The sequence below is a fragment of the Rhinoderma darwinii genome, unplaced genomic scaffold, assembly GCF_050947455.1.
Source record: "Rhinoderma darwinii isolate aRhiDar2 unplaced genomic scaffold, aRhiDar2.hap1 Scaffold_677, whole genome shotgun sequence".
Lineage (NCBI taxonomy): Eukaryota > Metazoa > Chordata > Amphibia > Anura > Rhinodermatidae > Rhinoderma > Rhinoderma darwinii.
Window position 1 is genome coordinate 173,389 of NW_027464235.1, and position 13,576 is coordinate 186,964.

General features: G+C 43.6%; 2 non-coding genes across 2 annotated transcripts; both read right to left on the minus strand.

The window, feature by feature from the left end:
* Window positions 1–1,956: 1,956 nt before the first annotated feature.
* Window positions 1,957–2,153, minus strand: LOC142728461 (U2 spliceosomal RNA). Its single transcript, XR_012877604.1, has one exon. It is a non-coding gene; the product is annotated as a U2 spliceosomal RNA (small nuclear RNA).
* Window positions 2,154–8,268: 6,115 nt separating this feature from the next.
* Window positions 8,269–8,465, minus strand: LOC142728475 (U2 spliceosomal RNA). Its single transcript, XR_012877610.1, has one exon. It is a non-coding gene; the product is annotated as a U2 spliceosomal RNA (small nuclear RNA).
* Window positions 8,466–13,576: the final 5,111 nt, after the last annotated feature.

The window sequence follows — 13,576 nt, forward strand, 5'->3', positions numbered from 1 at the left end:
AAACAAACGACCTCTGTTGTTGCCTATGTTAAATGTTGAGGGAGGATGATGGAATCCCTCAATGCCATGTTCAGAACTGTCCTCTTTAAATTTGACGGAAATTCTGTACTTCCCTGTCCACAGCTGTTCTTCGTTGAGGATTTTACGAGGTTCTCGGACAGAAGCAAAATGTCTCTGCAGAAATTGGGCTATGTGCTCCAGGGGCACATGCGGATTGCTCATATGAACAACAAGAGATGTTTCACCTTCTGAGTACAAGGCCACAATGAGGAGTCCTTTAAGATCTTCATGACTCAAGTTCTTTCGGATGCTTCCATATAGCTCTTGGCAGGCTTGCTCGTTCTCCAAGGTAAGGGTGTAGCGTCCAGGGGCATCCTGAAGCGCAAGAATATTCTCCCTCTTCACCTTCAGAACGTCAATCAGGACTGTCCTCACGAAAAACCTCAGCGAAAATTTCTCCTTCTCCTGCTCTCCGAACTCGAACTTGAAGGTGTTCTTTATCCTCTGATCAGCTGGGCCTGCGAAGCGCACCGAAGCCGCCATGGTAGTCGTATTCGCCATAACCTCCCCGGGCAAGGTTGGTCGCCTTCTTTGTCCCCTGGCTCAGCCCCTAAAGCAGCAGGTGGCTTAAGCTGGTAAACCAGCGATGCCACAAGGCCAAGGGCGAGCACACAGACGGACCTAGTGACTAACCCCTTGAGATTAGCCAAAAGGCCGAGAAGCGATAACCCGAACGGGCCGCGCGTTGCCCGAGCCTGCCCGATACTGCTGTTTAGCCCTTGCAGCGATTCAGCCTACTTCTAGGCAATTCCATGGGGCCCTGCAGGCTCACACACTCACAGCTACACGGGAGGTGAATAAAGGCCGGAGAGGAAGCCAGACAGGATTTGCTTCTTTTGCTTGCACCACAATGCAGTGCTGAAAGAGGAGGAATCTACATAAAAACGCTTTCCTGGCAACGCCCAAATGCCCTGCTGCCATGCAGATAAACACTGGCAGCGGCAGCAAGTGCATGCCCACAGCCACCCCTTGTTCCTTCACACCTTGTATCAGCTGTAATCCAGTCCAGTCCAGTGCTGCCTGCTGAGCAGCACTGACCAACACTGCCTGGGCCCAGGCTTTTATCTCTGAGGCCCCATTATGATGTCAGAAAGCTGGCTCTGGCTCCTCAGGGCTCCACTATGACACGTGCAAAGTTCCGTCTGAACTTTATATAAGACGGTGCGGCTCAGTCAGTCACTCAGTGTTGCCTGAGAGGGCAACACTGCAACAGCCGGCCGCCAGGCTGTCTTTTTTTGCACAGCTAGTTGTCTCCAGGAGGCCACAAGAGGGAGACAAGGGACTGCAAAATGGAAAATAAGCATCCACCAACTTTACAGACAACTTCTCCTTGCTCCTACAACCTCCATCCTTGCACAGTTTGTTATTCTTCTAGGTAACATAGTAACAAATCCAAATTGCTGCTCTCTTTGTAGGCAAGCAAGGCTTTGTTGCAACTGCAATTCTTACTCCTTCTTGAAATGTAGGGACAACAGTACATTCCATCACATCCATCTAGTGTACACAGGTAGGTCCATTGTGGCGGGCGGGCGGCTTTAATGGCTGTTTGCTGTTCCCCTACTCCACTCCACTATTTGACTGTGGTGCTGCATCAATCAGTGGCTGGCTCAGGTGCAGCTCTTTAACTTACCTAAAAGGGAGGGCGGAGAGAAGACAAGGAAGGTGAATGAGCTGTTCCAATGTGAAATGCCGGAAACACAGACACACAGACGACACAAAACAAGAGGTGGCAATGTATTCATTAATTGCATTTAATCAATTAGCTCATTATCACTCATGCATTGTCCAACAGGTGTTGAAATAATGGGATTAAAAGGGGAGATCCCTTCAGAAAGACAGAAACAATGGCAAACACAAAAAACACTTTTGGAATCTGATTTTAGTCAACACATAAGGAAAGGGTGCACCGGTCCTGGAAATACTGCAATACCAGGTCAATGCGTGGAGTGGACAGAGCAAGCTCTATTTCCATCTCCCTGTTCTAAAAATCCATTTAATATATGGTCCCCAGATAGGGGACGTATCAGATATTAAACTGATAAGAACAGATTTTTTTTTTTTTTTTTTTTTTTAACCCTCAGAGGTAAAAATATAAGTTCATTATATTTTTTGCACCTCAAACACTTTCACCAAACTTACACTCTGTATTTAGTGCGTTTCTTTAAGCTCATCATCGGGTCAATGATTTTTCTTTTTTTAAACATATTTATTTACATTTACAATTAAACAAAAAAGGCATACAATCCCATCACCTTAGTCTAAACCCTTCACTCCACCCACCATTTATACTTTAACTACATACCTCCACTTCAAAAATTTCCAAATACCCTCTGCATCTGCTTCCCCAAACCTTTTCTTGTCCGACAAATATACCACATACATTCTATCCAAAATCATCCTCAAACACCCTTCTACCGTCACTTCCTTTCTTCTAAAGACATACAAATTCCTTACATCCCACAAAACTTCTTTAATGATTGCTAACATAATACACCACACCCTCTGTTTTTTCCTATCTAACATTCCCAACCCAAACATTATTACCTCAAACGTCAGTTTTTTAACCCCAACCACCTCTTTACACAAAGGACTCACACCCTTCCACACTTCCTGAGCCACATCACAATTCCAGAATAAATGTAAAATACTTTCACACCCTCCACACCCCACTCTTGGACATGCTTCACTCCTCCCAATCCCACGATTTCTTTGAAACTCTCTCACAGGCAACGCTCCATGCATACTTTGCCATACAATCTCTTTCTGTCTATTTGTTATCCCATCCGTTTCCAAACTCTTCCATACTCTCCCTACATTCACCCTTCTCACCATATTTATAGGACACTGCACTTCTTTTCCTTCAATACATCTCAACATCTCTTTTTTATTTCTCAACACATCACCCTTCCCCAACAACTCATAGCTTTTCAAAAACTTTTCCACATACAGATACCACTTTGGACATATAAGTGCATACGGCACTCTTAAATCTCTCCCTATCCATCCTAATCTGCATAACACACTCCCACTCAGATATCTTACCATACATGCAAATTTCCAATCACCTCCCATCATCCTTCTTACTGCAAACACACTATTCACTCCCAAATATACCTCAATATTAGGAAACCCCATTCCCCCATTCTTTACACTTTTCCTCACAGTCTCTCTCTTCACTCTCTCCATCTTAGAACCCCAAAAAAATACCATCAACACTCTATTCAATCTTCTCAGCATCATAGACCCTGGCGGAAAGACAAAAGCAACATACAACAAAATTGGTAAAATCACACTTTTAATCACAAGAATCTTCCCAGCAAAAGACAATTCTCTCAAACGCCAGAAATTCATTTTCTTAATAATCTTTTTACCAACATCCTCCCAACTTTCATTCCCATCCAATTTTTCATCAAATTTCACCCCCAAAATCTGAATCGCTCCTTCCACACATTTTACACCTAAATCTTCTCTCCTCCCAATGTTCCCAAACCTCTTACATTCACTCTTATCCCAATTTACTCTAAATGCAGATGCCCCACAGAACAAAGCAACTAACAATTTTGCACGCCTTACCGCAGCATCGGATTCACAAATCACACACACATCATCCATGTATGCTAATACTTTTACTTCTTTCTCACCACAACCAGGAATCTTCACACTTCTCATACATTTATCCTTCCGAAACATCTGTAATAAAGGCTCAATCGCACAAATAAAGGCAATCGGAGACAGGGGACACCCCTGCCTCACACCGGAACCCACACTTATCTCACCACCAACCCATCCATTAATGAGAATCTTACTATACACATTTTTATACAACACTCTTACAACATTCACAAAGTCACTAGGAAAACCCATTCTTACCAAAACTCTAAATAAAAAATCATGCGCCAAACTATCAAAAGCCTTTTCAAAATCAATTGACAGAACATTCAATACTTGTTTCCTCTCCATGCTATCCCATATCACATCTCTCAGCAAACACAAATTCTCACTAATCCTCCTCCCCAACCACCTGACCAATCACATCTCTCATCCTATTTGCAATCAGCTTAGCAAACACCTTATAGTCCACATTCAACAAAGTAATCGGCCTCCAATTTTTAACATCATTCACATCCCCTTTCTTATAAATCAAAACCACCACCCCACTTTTCATACTTTCAACCATCCTACCATTCTCCCACATAAATTTATAAACTTGCACCATATCATCCTTAATCACATCCCACATTTTTATGTAAAATTCCATCGGTAACCCATCATCCCCTGGGGTCTTATTCACAGCCATACTATCCAACACTCTCTTTACTTCATCCTCCTCAATGTTTCTCATCAAATTTGCATATTCAATTACTTCCACCCTATTTTCAATCATACTCACCACTTCAGCCTCCAAGTCCCTATCAATCTCTTTCACTGCATACAATTCTTTATAAAAACTTTCAACCACAGAAAACACTGCTTTTCCTTTCACCACCCTTCCATTTTTATCATACACTCTCACCAAATCCTCCTTTTTCCCCACTACTTTTTTGAAAAAATACCTAGAACATTTTTCCCCCTTTTCCAATTTATCTAATTTTGACTGATACATAATCTTTCTACCTTTTTCTAACAACCATTCCCTCATCTCATTTTTCACACAATCAATCTCCTCATCCACACTCCAACCTCTCTTTTTAACCTTCTGGAGAAAATTCAACCTTATATTATAACATTCATACCTCTTCCTCCTCTCCACAGCTTTCCTATAACCAACCTTTCTAAAAAACACACGTGTTCTTTCTTTAACCCAATCCCACCATGTTATTATATCCACAAAATCACCTTTTTTCTCACACCAAAACCTATATGTATCCACATATTTTCCACAAACACTCTCATCATCCAACAAACTCACATTCAATTTCCATAAACCCCTCCCACTCCCACAATCCTCATCCCAGACCAACTCACACTTAATGCACTCGTGATCAGAATATCCTACCTTCATTTGCATATATCCCTTACCCATCACCCCCTTAGAAACAAAAATCATATCAATTCTACTGCTGTGTCTCCCACTATCCGCATAATAAGTATCTACTATAGGGTTAACACCACACAGGTGCACTACATCCCTCAATCCAAAATCAGTGAGTACAGACTTTAGCACATTCCCAGACACATCCAAATCCCCTCTAGTATCACAGTTAAAATCCCCCACCCACACAATATGTTCCCTACCTGGCAAAAACAGTTTAATTCTCTCAAACAACTCCACTCTCTCTTCCTTTTTTGCAGACGCATACACATTAATTACACGCACATTCACACCACATACTTTTATAACCACTAACAGGCACCGCCCCTCCTCAATCACTGTGTAGCTACAAACCTCCACCCTGCTACTCCTAACCAACACCCCAACACCATCATTTCTATTGTGACTAGAACATGACCATATTGCTGCACCAAAACCCCACTCCTCCTGCTTAACTATATACTCTATCCCACACTCCTGCACACAAATTAAATCTGCTCCACTGAAAGACAATTCCTCCAAAATGGCTGCTCTCCTGGCCCGGTTTTTAAACACCCGGACATTGGAAGACAAAATTTTAAACGACATTTTATAACTGCCCTAGGCAGAAAAAGGTGAAAAAACACAAAGCAGAACCCTCAAACTTTCCGGGTTAAAGGCCCGGGAGAGTTTTCTTCACTAGTCTCATACTCCATGTTCGGCTCAAACAATGCCTGAAAGGCGTTCGCCGTCTCCACACTTTGCGTCTCCACCACTTCAATTCTCTGTTTTTTTGGAAAGTCCCCCACTCTCTGTGGGCGAAAAGACATCTCCACTTCTCTCACTGGACTCAACACTCCAGAGGAAGACCATTCTGATATCCTCTGAGATTCTTCTACCACAGGGCTTGGCATGTCCTCAATGAAAGTTTCCTCAATTGCCTGCACCTGCGTGCTATCTCTCTCAGCCTCAGCCAATATTGCATCAAGGATTTCTTTCTGCCTTTGCTCCTCCACCTCCCTTTCTATCCTTAACCTCTCATTGGCTTCCTCTTGCTTCTGGATATTCTTCTGTCTCTGTGCCTCTCTTTCCTTTTCCTCTTTCTCCTTTCTCTTCTTGCCCACTGGGCAATCTCTATACAGGTGCCCCACTTCACCACACAAATCACACGCTCGGGATTCCGTACATGCACCTGCCTCATGTCCAGCCATCTTACAATTCCTGCACACCTTCACCCCAGGGCAGCACTCCTTAGTGTGACCAAACTGGTGACAGAACCGGCAAAATTTTGGCATATTTTGATAATACAAATATCCTCTATAGCCAGCAATGGAAAAGGACAATGGAGGGCTCTTAACTCCACCAATACAATCCGGGTCCAGCTTAAACTGGAAGAAAAATTTATAAGTTCCATTGAACACTTTCAATGAGCTGGTCATTTTGGTTCCCCCTTTCACACTGGTGCAATATAAACTCAAAAAGTTCTTGATTAAGTCCAGCTGGGTAAATGGGTTGAAGACATGTACAAATAGTACCCTCTCTCCCATAGCAAATAGAGGCACAAAAGAGACATTTTTCAAAACCTCACAGTTAGCATTCACTTTTAAGGCTTCATAGAAATTTAAACAGTCATTTTCTTCTTGAAAGGACACATCATACAATCCTTGCTTTCTGTTTTCTTGCACGCAGAATAATTTATAAAGAGGGATACCTGCCATGTCAACCACCAGCTTCCTTCCAACAAATTCAACGGTGTTCTTACCAGAATCACTTGGGTCTACCTTAATTCGAATGGTTCTCTCCACCGGTGTTGTCCTTGCTGCATCCATGCTGACTATACCTGCCGATCCACGATCACAGAACGATCACCACTCTGGTTCCTCCCAAGGGAAAACCCGCACCCCCTGACCAAGACCAGAGCAATAAACTCTGATCTTAGCCAAAAGGCCGAGAAGCGATAACCCGAACGGGCCGCGCGTTGCCCGAGCCTGCCCGATACTGCTGTTCAGCCCTTGCAGCGATTCAGCCTACTTCTAGGCAATTCCATGGGGCCCTGCAGGCTCACACACTCACAGCTACACGGGAGGTGAATAAAGGCCGGAGAGGAAGCCAGACAGGATTTGCTTCTTTTGCTTGCACCACAATGCAGTGCTGAAAGAGGAGGAATCTACATAAAAACGCCTTCCTGGCAACGCCCAAATGCCCTGCTGCCATGCAGATAAACACTGGCAGCGGCAGCAAGTGCATGCCCACAGCCACCCCTTGTTCCTTCACACCTTGTATCAGCTGTAATCCAGTCCAGTCCAGTGCTGCCTGCTGAGCAGCACTGACCAACACTGCCTGGGCCCAGCCTTTTATCTCTGAGGCCCCATTATGATGTCAGAAAGCTGGCTCTGGCTCCTCAGGGCTCCACTATGACACGTGCAAAGTTCCGTCTGAACTTTATATAAGACGGTGCGGCTCAGTCAGTCACTCAGTGTTGCCTGAGAGGGCAACACTGCAACAGCCGGCCACCAGGCTGTCTTTTTTTGCACAGCTAGTTGCCTCCAGGAGGCCACAAGAGGGAGACAAGGGACTGCAAAATGGAAAATAAGCATCCACCAACTTTACAGACAACTTCTCCTTGCTCCTACAACCTCCATCCTTGCACAGTTTGTTATTCTTCTAGGTAACATAGTAACAAATCCAAATTGCTGCTCTCTTTGTAGGCAAGCAAGGCTTTGTTGCAACTGCAATTCTTACTCCTTCTTGAAATGTAGGGACGACAGTACATTCCATCACATCCATCTAGTGTACACAGGTAGGTCCATTGTGGCGGGCGGGCGGGCGGGCGGCTTTAATGGCTGTTTGCTGTTCCCCTACTCCACTCCACTATTTGACTGTGGTGCTGCATCAATCAGTGGCTGGCTCAGGTGCAGCTCTTTAACTTACCTAAAAGGGAGGGCGGAGAGAAGACAAGGAAGGTGAATGAGCTTTTCCAATGTGAAATGCCGGAAACACAGACACACAGACGACACAAAACAAGAGGTGGCAATGTATTCATTAATTGCATTTAATCAATTAGCTCATTATCACTCATGCATTGTCCAACAGGTGTTGAAATAATGGGATTAAAAGGGGAGATCCCTTCAGAAAGACAGAAACAATGGCAAACACAAAAAACACTTTTGGAATCTGATTTTAGTCAACACATAAGGAAAGGGTGCACCGGTCCTGGAAATACTGCAATACCAGGTCAATGCGTGGAGTGGACAGAGCAAGCTCTATTTCCATCTCCCTGTTCTAAAAATCCATTTAATATATGGTCCCCAGATAGGGGACGTATCAGATATTAAACTGATAAGAACAGATTTTTTTTTTCAGTTGGCTACCCCCTCGCGGGGGTGTCAATGATTTATTATAAAAAAGTACAATTTACAATAATTTCCACTTTTTACATTGAATAAAAACAACAAGAAAAATTCAATTTACATTAAAATCCATAAAAGGGACATGGTGGTGAAACATTAGATATTGGAGTTCCAGTCTCTCACAAACCATTTTCTTGAAAGGGTGGCATTCCTTTTTTTATCTAATAAATAGTACATATACATATCACTAAAACAAAGTCCTAAAACGTCATCAATTGCTAAAACATCATGCTTAAAAATCAGGATGTTCCTGGCCTTCCAAAGAGCTTCTTTTGCGCAGTTCATCGTCTTCCATGCTATACTTTTTTGATCCGGGGTAGGGCATCCAAAAAGTCCATATAAAATGTTATCATAGCTTAAGTCCTTCAGGTCCGCCATCTTCACCAACAAAGGGAATATTTTTATCCAAAATTCCTGTGCAAAGTTGCAAGTCCAAAAAATGTGTCGAACCGTCTCTTCCGCCTGGCAGCCTTCCCTCGGGCAGATGGCAGACCTCGCAAATCCTCGTCTGTGTTGGAATGCCCTGCATGGAAGACATTGATGAACGCAGCTCCAGGCCAGGTCCATCTGTGTGTTAAAAAGATAAAACACATTAATAAACTTCCAAATAAAAGCACAACGTTCTTCACTAAAATGTTCAATACTGCAGACTAGTTCTTTGTCTCTTAGGTCCTTTATTAATTTTTTGCTGTTTTTAAGTTCTGACACACTTTTCCCTCTTAAATTGAACAAGGTCACTATTTTCTCTAAAATTTCATAGTTGGCTGGTAAATTAAAAGCATAGGGGGAAGTTAAATTAATATCAAACCACCCCAGCCTCCTCATAAAAAAACCAGTGTTAAAACGTAGGAAATAAGACCAGTGATGTTCTTTAAAAAGGGAATTAAAACAATAACTAAAGAACTTTATTAAAAGGAACCTATTAAAATCAGGAAAATCTTTGCCACCCTTTGGTTTGGATTTCATGACAGTTTCTCGTCTCAATTTCTCCATTCTGGAACTCCAAAAGAAGGTAAAACACGTTTTTATTATTTTACGTAATAAAACAGTTGGGGGAGGAAACACCATGCTTACGTATAAAAGAAGGGGTAAAATGACCATTTTGATAATTAAAACCTTTCCCTCCATGGTTAGTTTCCTCATATTCCACATACATATTTTTTTGTTTACCTTCTGCGCCACCATGTCCCAACTTATAAAACCATTGTCGCACTCACTGAAGGAGATACCTAAAATAGTAACAGAATCTGACACAGGTACCGGTATATCTCTAAAAACCATGCTTCCTATGTTTAAAATGTTACTTTTTCTGAAATTCACCTTAAAACCGGAAGCACAGCAATAAAACTCTATTTGTCTGAGGGCTCTCTGAAGCGACACGGTGTCCCTGCATAAAACCGCAACATGTACCCCACTGCTTTGGCCTCTATGCCGCCTCCCCCCGGAAGGGGAGCTCCACAAATTAATTTGTCGCGGCGAATCGCACACAGTAAAGGCTCCAACGCGCAAATAAAAAGCAGTGGGGACAAGGGACACCCCTGCTTCACCCCCGAGTTTAAAATTACCTCCTGTGTCTTAAAACCATTTACTAAAATTTTGCTAGTGCAGTTTTTATAAAAGGCTTTAAGTGATAATAAAAATCCTTCAGGAATACCCATCCGCTCTAAAACCTTAAAAAGATAAAAATGAGAAACACGGTCAAACGCCTTTTCAAAGTCTATGGATAAAATTGCAAGTTTACATCTTCTAGACCTCGTGTTCTCAATTACGTCCTTAATAAGATTTAGATTATCCCAGATGCTGCGGCCTGGCACCCCACACACCTGGTTAGGGTGTATGATGTGGGGTACTATGGCTTTCAGACGGTTTGCACATATTTTTGCCATAATTTTGTAGTCGCAGTTAAGAAGGGTTATTGGTCTCCAGTTTTCCAAAGCCGCGATGTCACCTTTCTTATATATTAGGGAGACCTCACCCCTCTGCCAGGACTTAGGCAGCATCTTGGAATTAAAAACATCAGAAAAAAGGCTAAAAAGGTCCTCTTTTAAAATGTCATAAAATTTTACATAAAACTCACTGGGTATCCCATCCGGACCAGGAACTTTACCTGCTTTAAAGCTCTTTACTGTTTCTAAAATCTCCTTCTCCGTCAGCTCCTGTAATAAAAATTGCTGCGAGACAGGATCTAAAACAGTAGTAATCTCCTTCAGTGAGTCACGCATAAAATCACGATCCACAGTTTTAACATTAAAAAGGTCAGTGTAAAACTCATGAACTTTACTTAAAAGACCCTGTACATCCGACACCCCATCAATGTTTCTAATGACAGCCTTTTTATTATTGATTTTCTTAAAAAAGTACCTGGAGCAGGTCTCGTTCTCTTCTACATGTTGCATTTTTGAACGGAAAATGATCTCTTTACCTCTCTGCTCCAGGCACTGGGCTATCTCTTTCTTTAAACTGATGATGTCGGATTTTACCTCTATTCCATGTTCTCTCATTTTGTACAGGGTCTGCAGGCGGGTGTTGAGGGTATTAAAAAACTCTTTTTTCTCCTTGGCTTTCGCCACGCTCTTTTTAATAAAAAAATCTTTGATTTTTGTTTTCATCTTCTCCCACCAAGCCTTGATGGGAGTACGCACATCTCTCACCCGCCTGTTCATTCTGTAAAATTCAATAAAATCTGCTAAAACCTGTGGATCGTCTAAAAGGGAAACGTTAAACTTCCAGGACTTTTTACCAACCGAGTTGTTAAGATCATGCTTTATTAAAAACGATAAAAGCCTATGATCAGAAAAAACATTGGTTAAAACATCACAACTAAAAGGCAGTAAATTTTTAGGACAAAAAATAAAATCAATCCTGGAGCTACAGGTGGCATTGCTCCAGGTGACGCCGGCTTCCTCTGGACTATTTCTGTTACTTTCTTTATAAACATCACTTAAATTAAAATCATTCACGATATCCTTGAGCATTCCAGAGGTCTTATCATAATTTCTGCTCGTACTGTTGGTCAGCCGGCGCTCTCCTCTCATAACACAGTTAAAATCACCTGCGAGGATGAAAGGCTCAGATGTATTGATAAAAAGTGGTAAAATCTCTAACATCCTCGCTCTTTCATTTTTTTCTGGTGATCCGTAAAAATTTAAAAACTGCCATTTTGTGCCATCAATAAAAGCTTTAACCATTAAGATACGTCCTGGTAAAATTTCTTGAATAAAATCAACTAAAACGTTTCCCTTAAAAAGAATGGCGACCCCTGCTGATCTGGACTCGTTAGATCCAGACCAGATGGATGGACCACACTTCCAATCCTCTTTGTATTTTTGGTAAGACATTGTGTGGGGGATACCGCACTCCTGCAGGAAAAAAACAGAGGCTGCCAGGCAAGATAAATAATTGAAAAGAGCAACCCTTCTCACTTTTGTCTTTGCGCCCCTCACGTTGAGGGAGATTCCCTTTATCTCAGACATTGTAACTATAGGGAGAAAAAATTGTCTTGATTTTAAAATTATAAATAATATTGGTAATTAAAATCAGACTGTCTCTCCACCAGCAACACCAGATATCTCACTTGAACTCGTATACCCGCCCCCATCCAAGCTTAGCGTCTGAAGGGATGACACGGGAGAGGAACTACCTTCAGAGAGGGTATTGCCAACAACCCCGGCCTCGTACACAGGGAGCCCAAACTCATTCAGCCTTACCTGGGTCTCATATGGCGCTCTACTGAGGTCCATGTCTGGTGGGTCCCCCCAGGGCCCCGCCACTCCCCCCTGGGGCTGTGATGGCCTTTCTGGAGGGGGAGGTTGTGCACAAGGCGGGGTGTCAGTATTCTCGGAGGGAGCAGTGCCCGCCCTCCTCACCAGTCGCGGCGAGGAGGGGGTCCTAGGAGGAGCCGCATCTTTCTTCACTGATATATCCATCTGCTCCTCCCCTGACTCCCTCCTACCGACTCGGCCTTGTCTTCCCTTTTTACGGGGACCCACCGGTAGCTCATCATCCTCATCCGAGTCGGACGTTAGAGACCCAGGCTTTGGAGCAGGCCCAGCATCCCCCTGGCTACCAGCCTTCTGGGGCGCCTCCGATTTTTTCCCGGCCTGCTCCATATCGGCCTTCCGCTTTGACTGCCGCTTTTCCTTTGCACTGGGCTCCCTTTTTTCCTCTGGGGTTGCTGGCCTCGAGGTACCTGCTTTGGCTCCCGTACTTCGCACCTTGGAAGCCCAGGTACCTCGCTCCTCTATCTGAGTGCTGGTCTGTTCCTCTCCTTGGGGACGGGCCTGGTCTGCTGGCGGAGCACGTGGGGGCGCTTCGGGTTGCTCTTCTTCTCCTCGGTACCTATGAGGGCAGGAAAAATACAGGTGACCAGTTTTTTGACAAAAATTACATCGCTTTTCTTCTGTGCATTCTCTCATGGTGTGATTTTTACTTCCACAGTTCCTACAGGTGACATCGCAGCTAAAACTGGTGTGCCCATAGGTACCGCAGGTCCTGCAGAAGTTTGGCATCCCTGAAAAGTAGAGGTCGCCATTCACATTCCCTATTTTAAAACGAGCCGGTGGTAATCTCGTATTTTGGGTGGAGGGGTCCTTTATCAGCGTCACAATAAATTTCCACTTGACAGTCCACACTCCGCACTCGTTCATTACTCTCCCCAACAGTTTAACGTTTCTGAAGTAAGCAGCTAAGAACGCCGCCACTTCCTGATCCTTTACGTATGGGGAGTACATTTTAATCACTACGAGTTTGGTAACTTCAAATGCATGTTCGATTACCTTGACGCCCGAAGACGTGAGTTGAGCTTTCTCCCTCTCAGCTTTTTCCATGGCATCACGGAGGATTCCTTCTCCCATAAATGTAACATCAAAAACTCCACGCTTCGGGTAGTCCTGGATCGCCATAATCTCATGCTTGCGGACTGCCAGTAGTTTCTCAAGGATATCAAGTACCAAAAACTTAATCCCACGTGGACCGCCTCCACCCTCTGTCAAGACGAATCTTGCAGAGTTTTTCAGCCGGGCATATACCGGCACCGCATCTGGTTCGCCCGCCATCGCCTAGCCGGGTCGAACCGCGCAGCTTGCGCTGCTCCCTA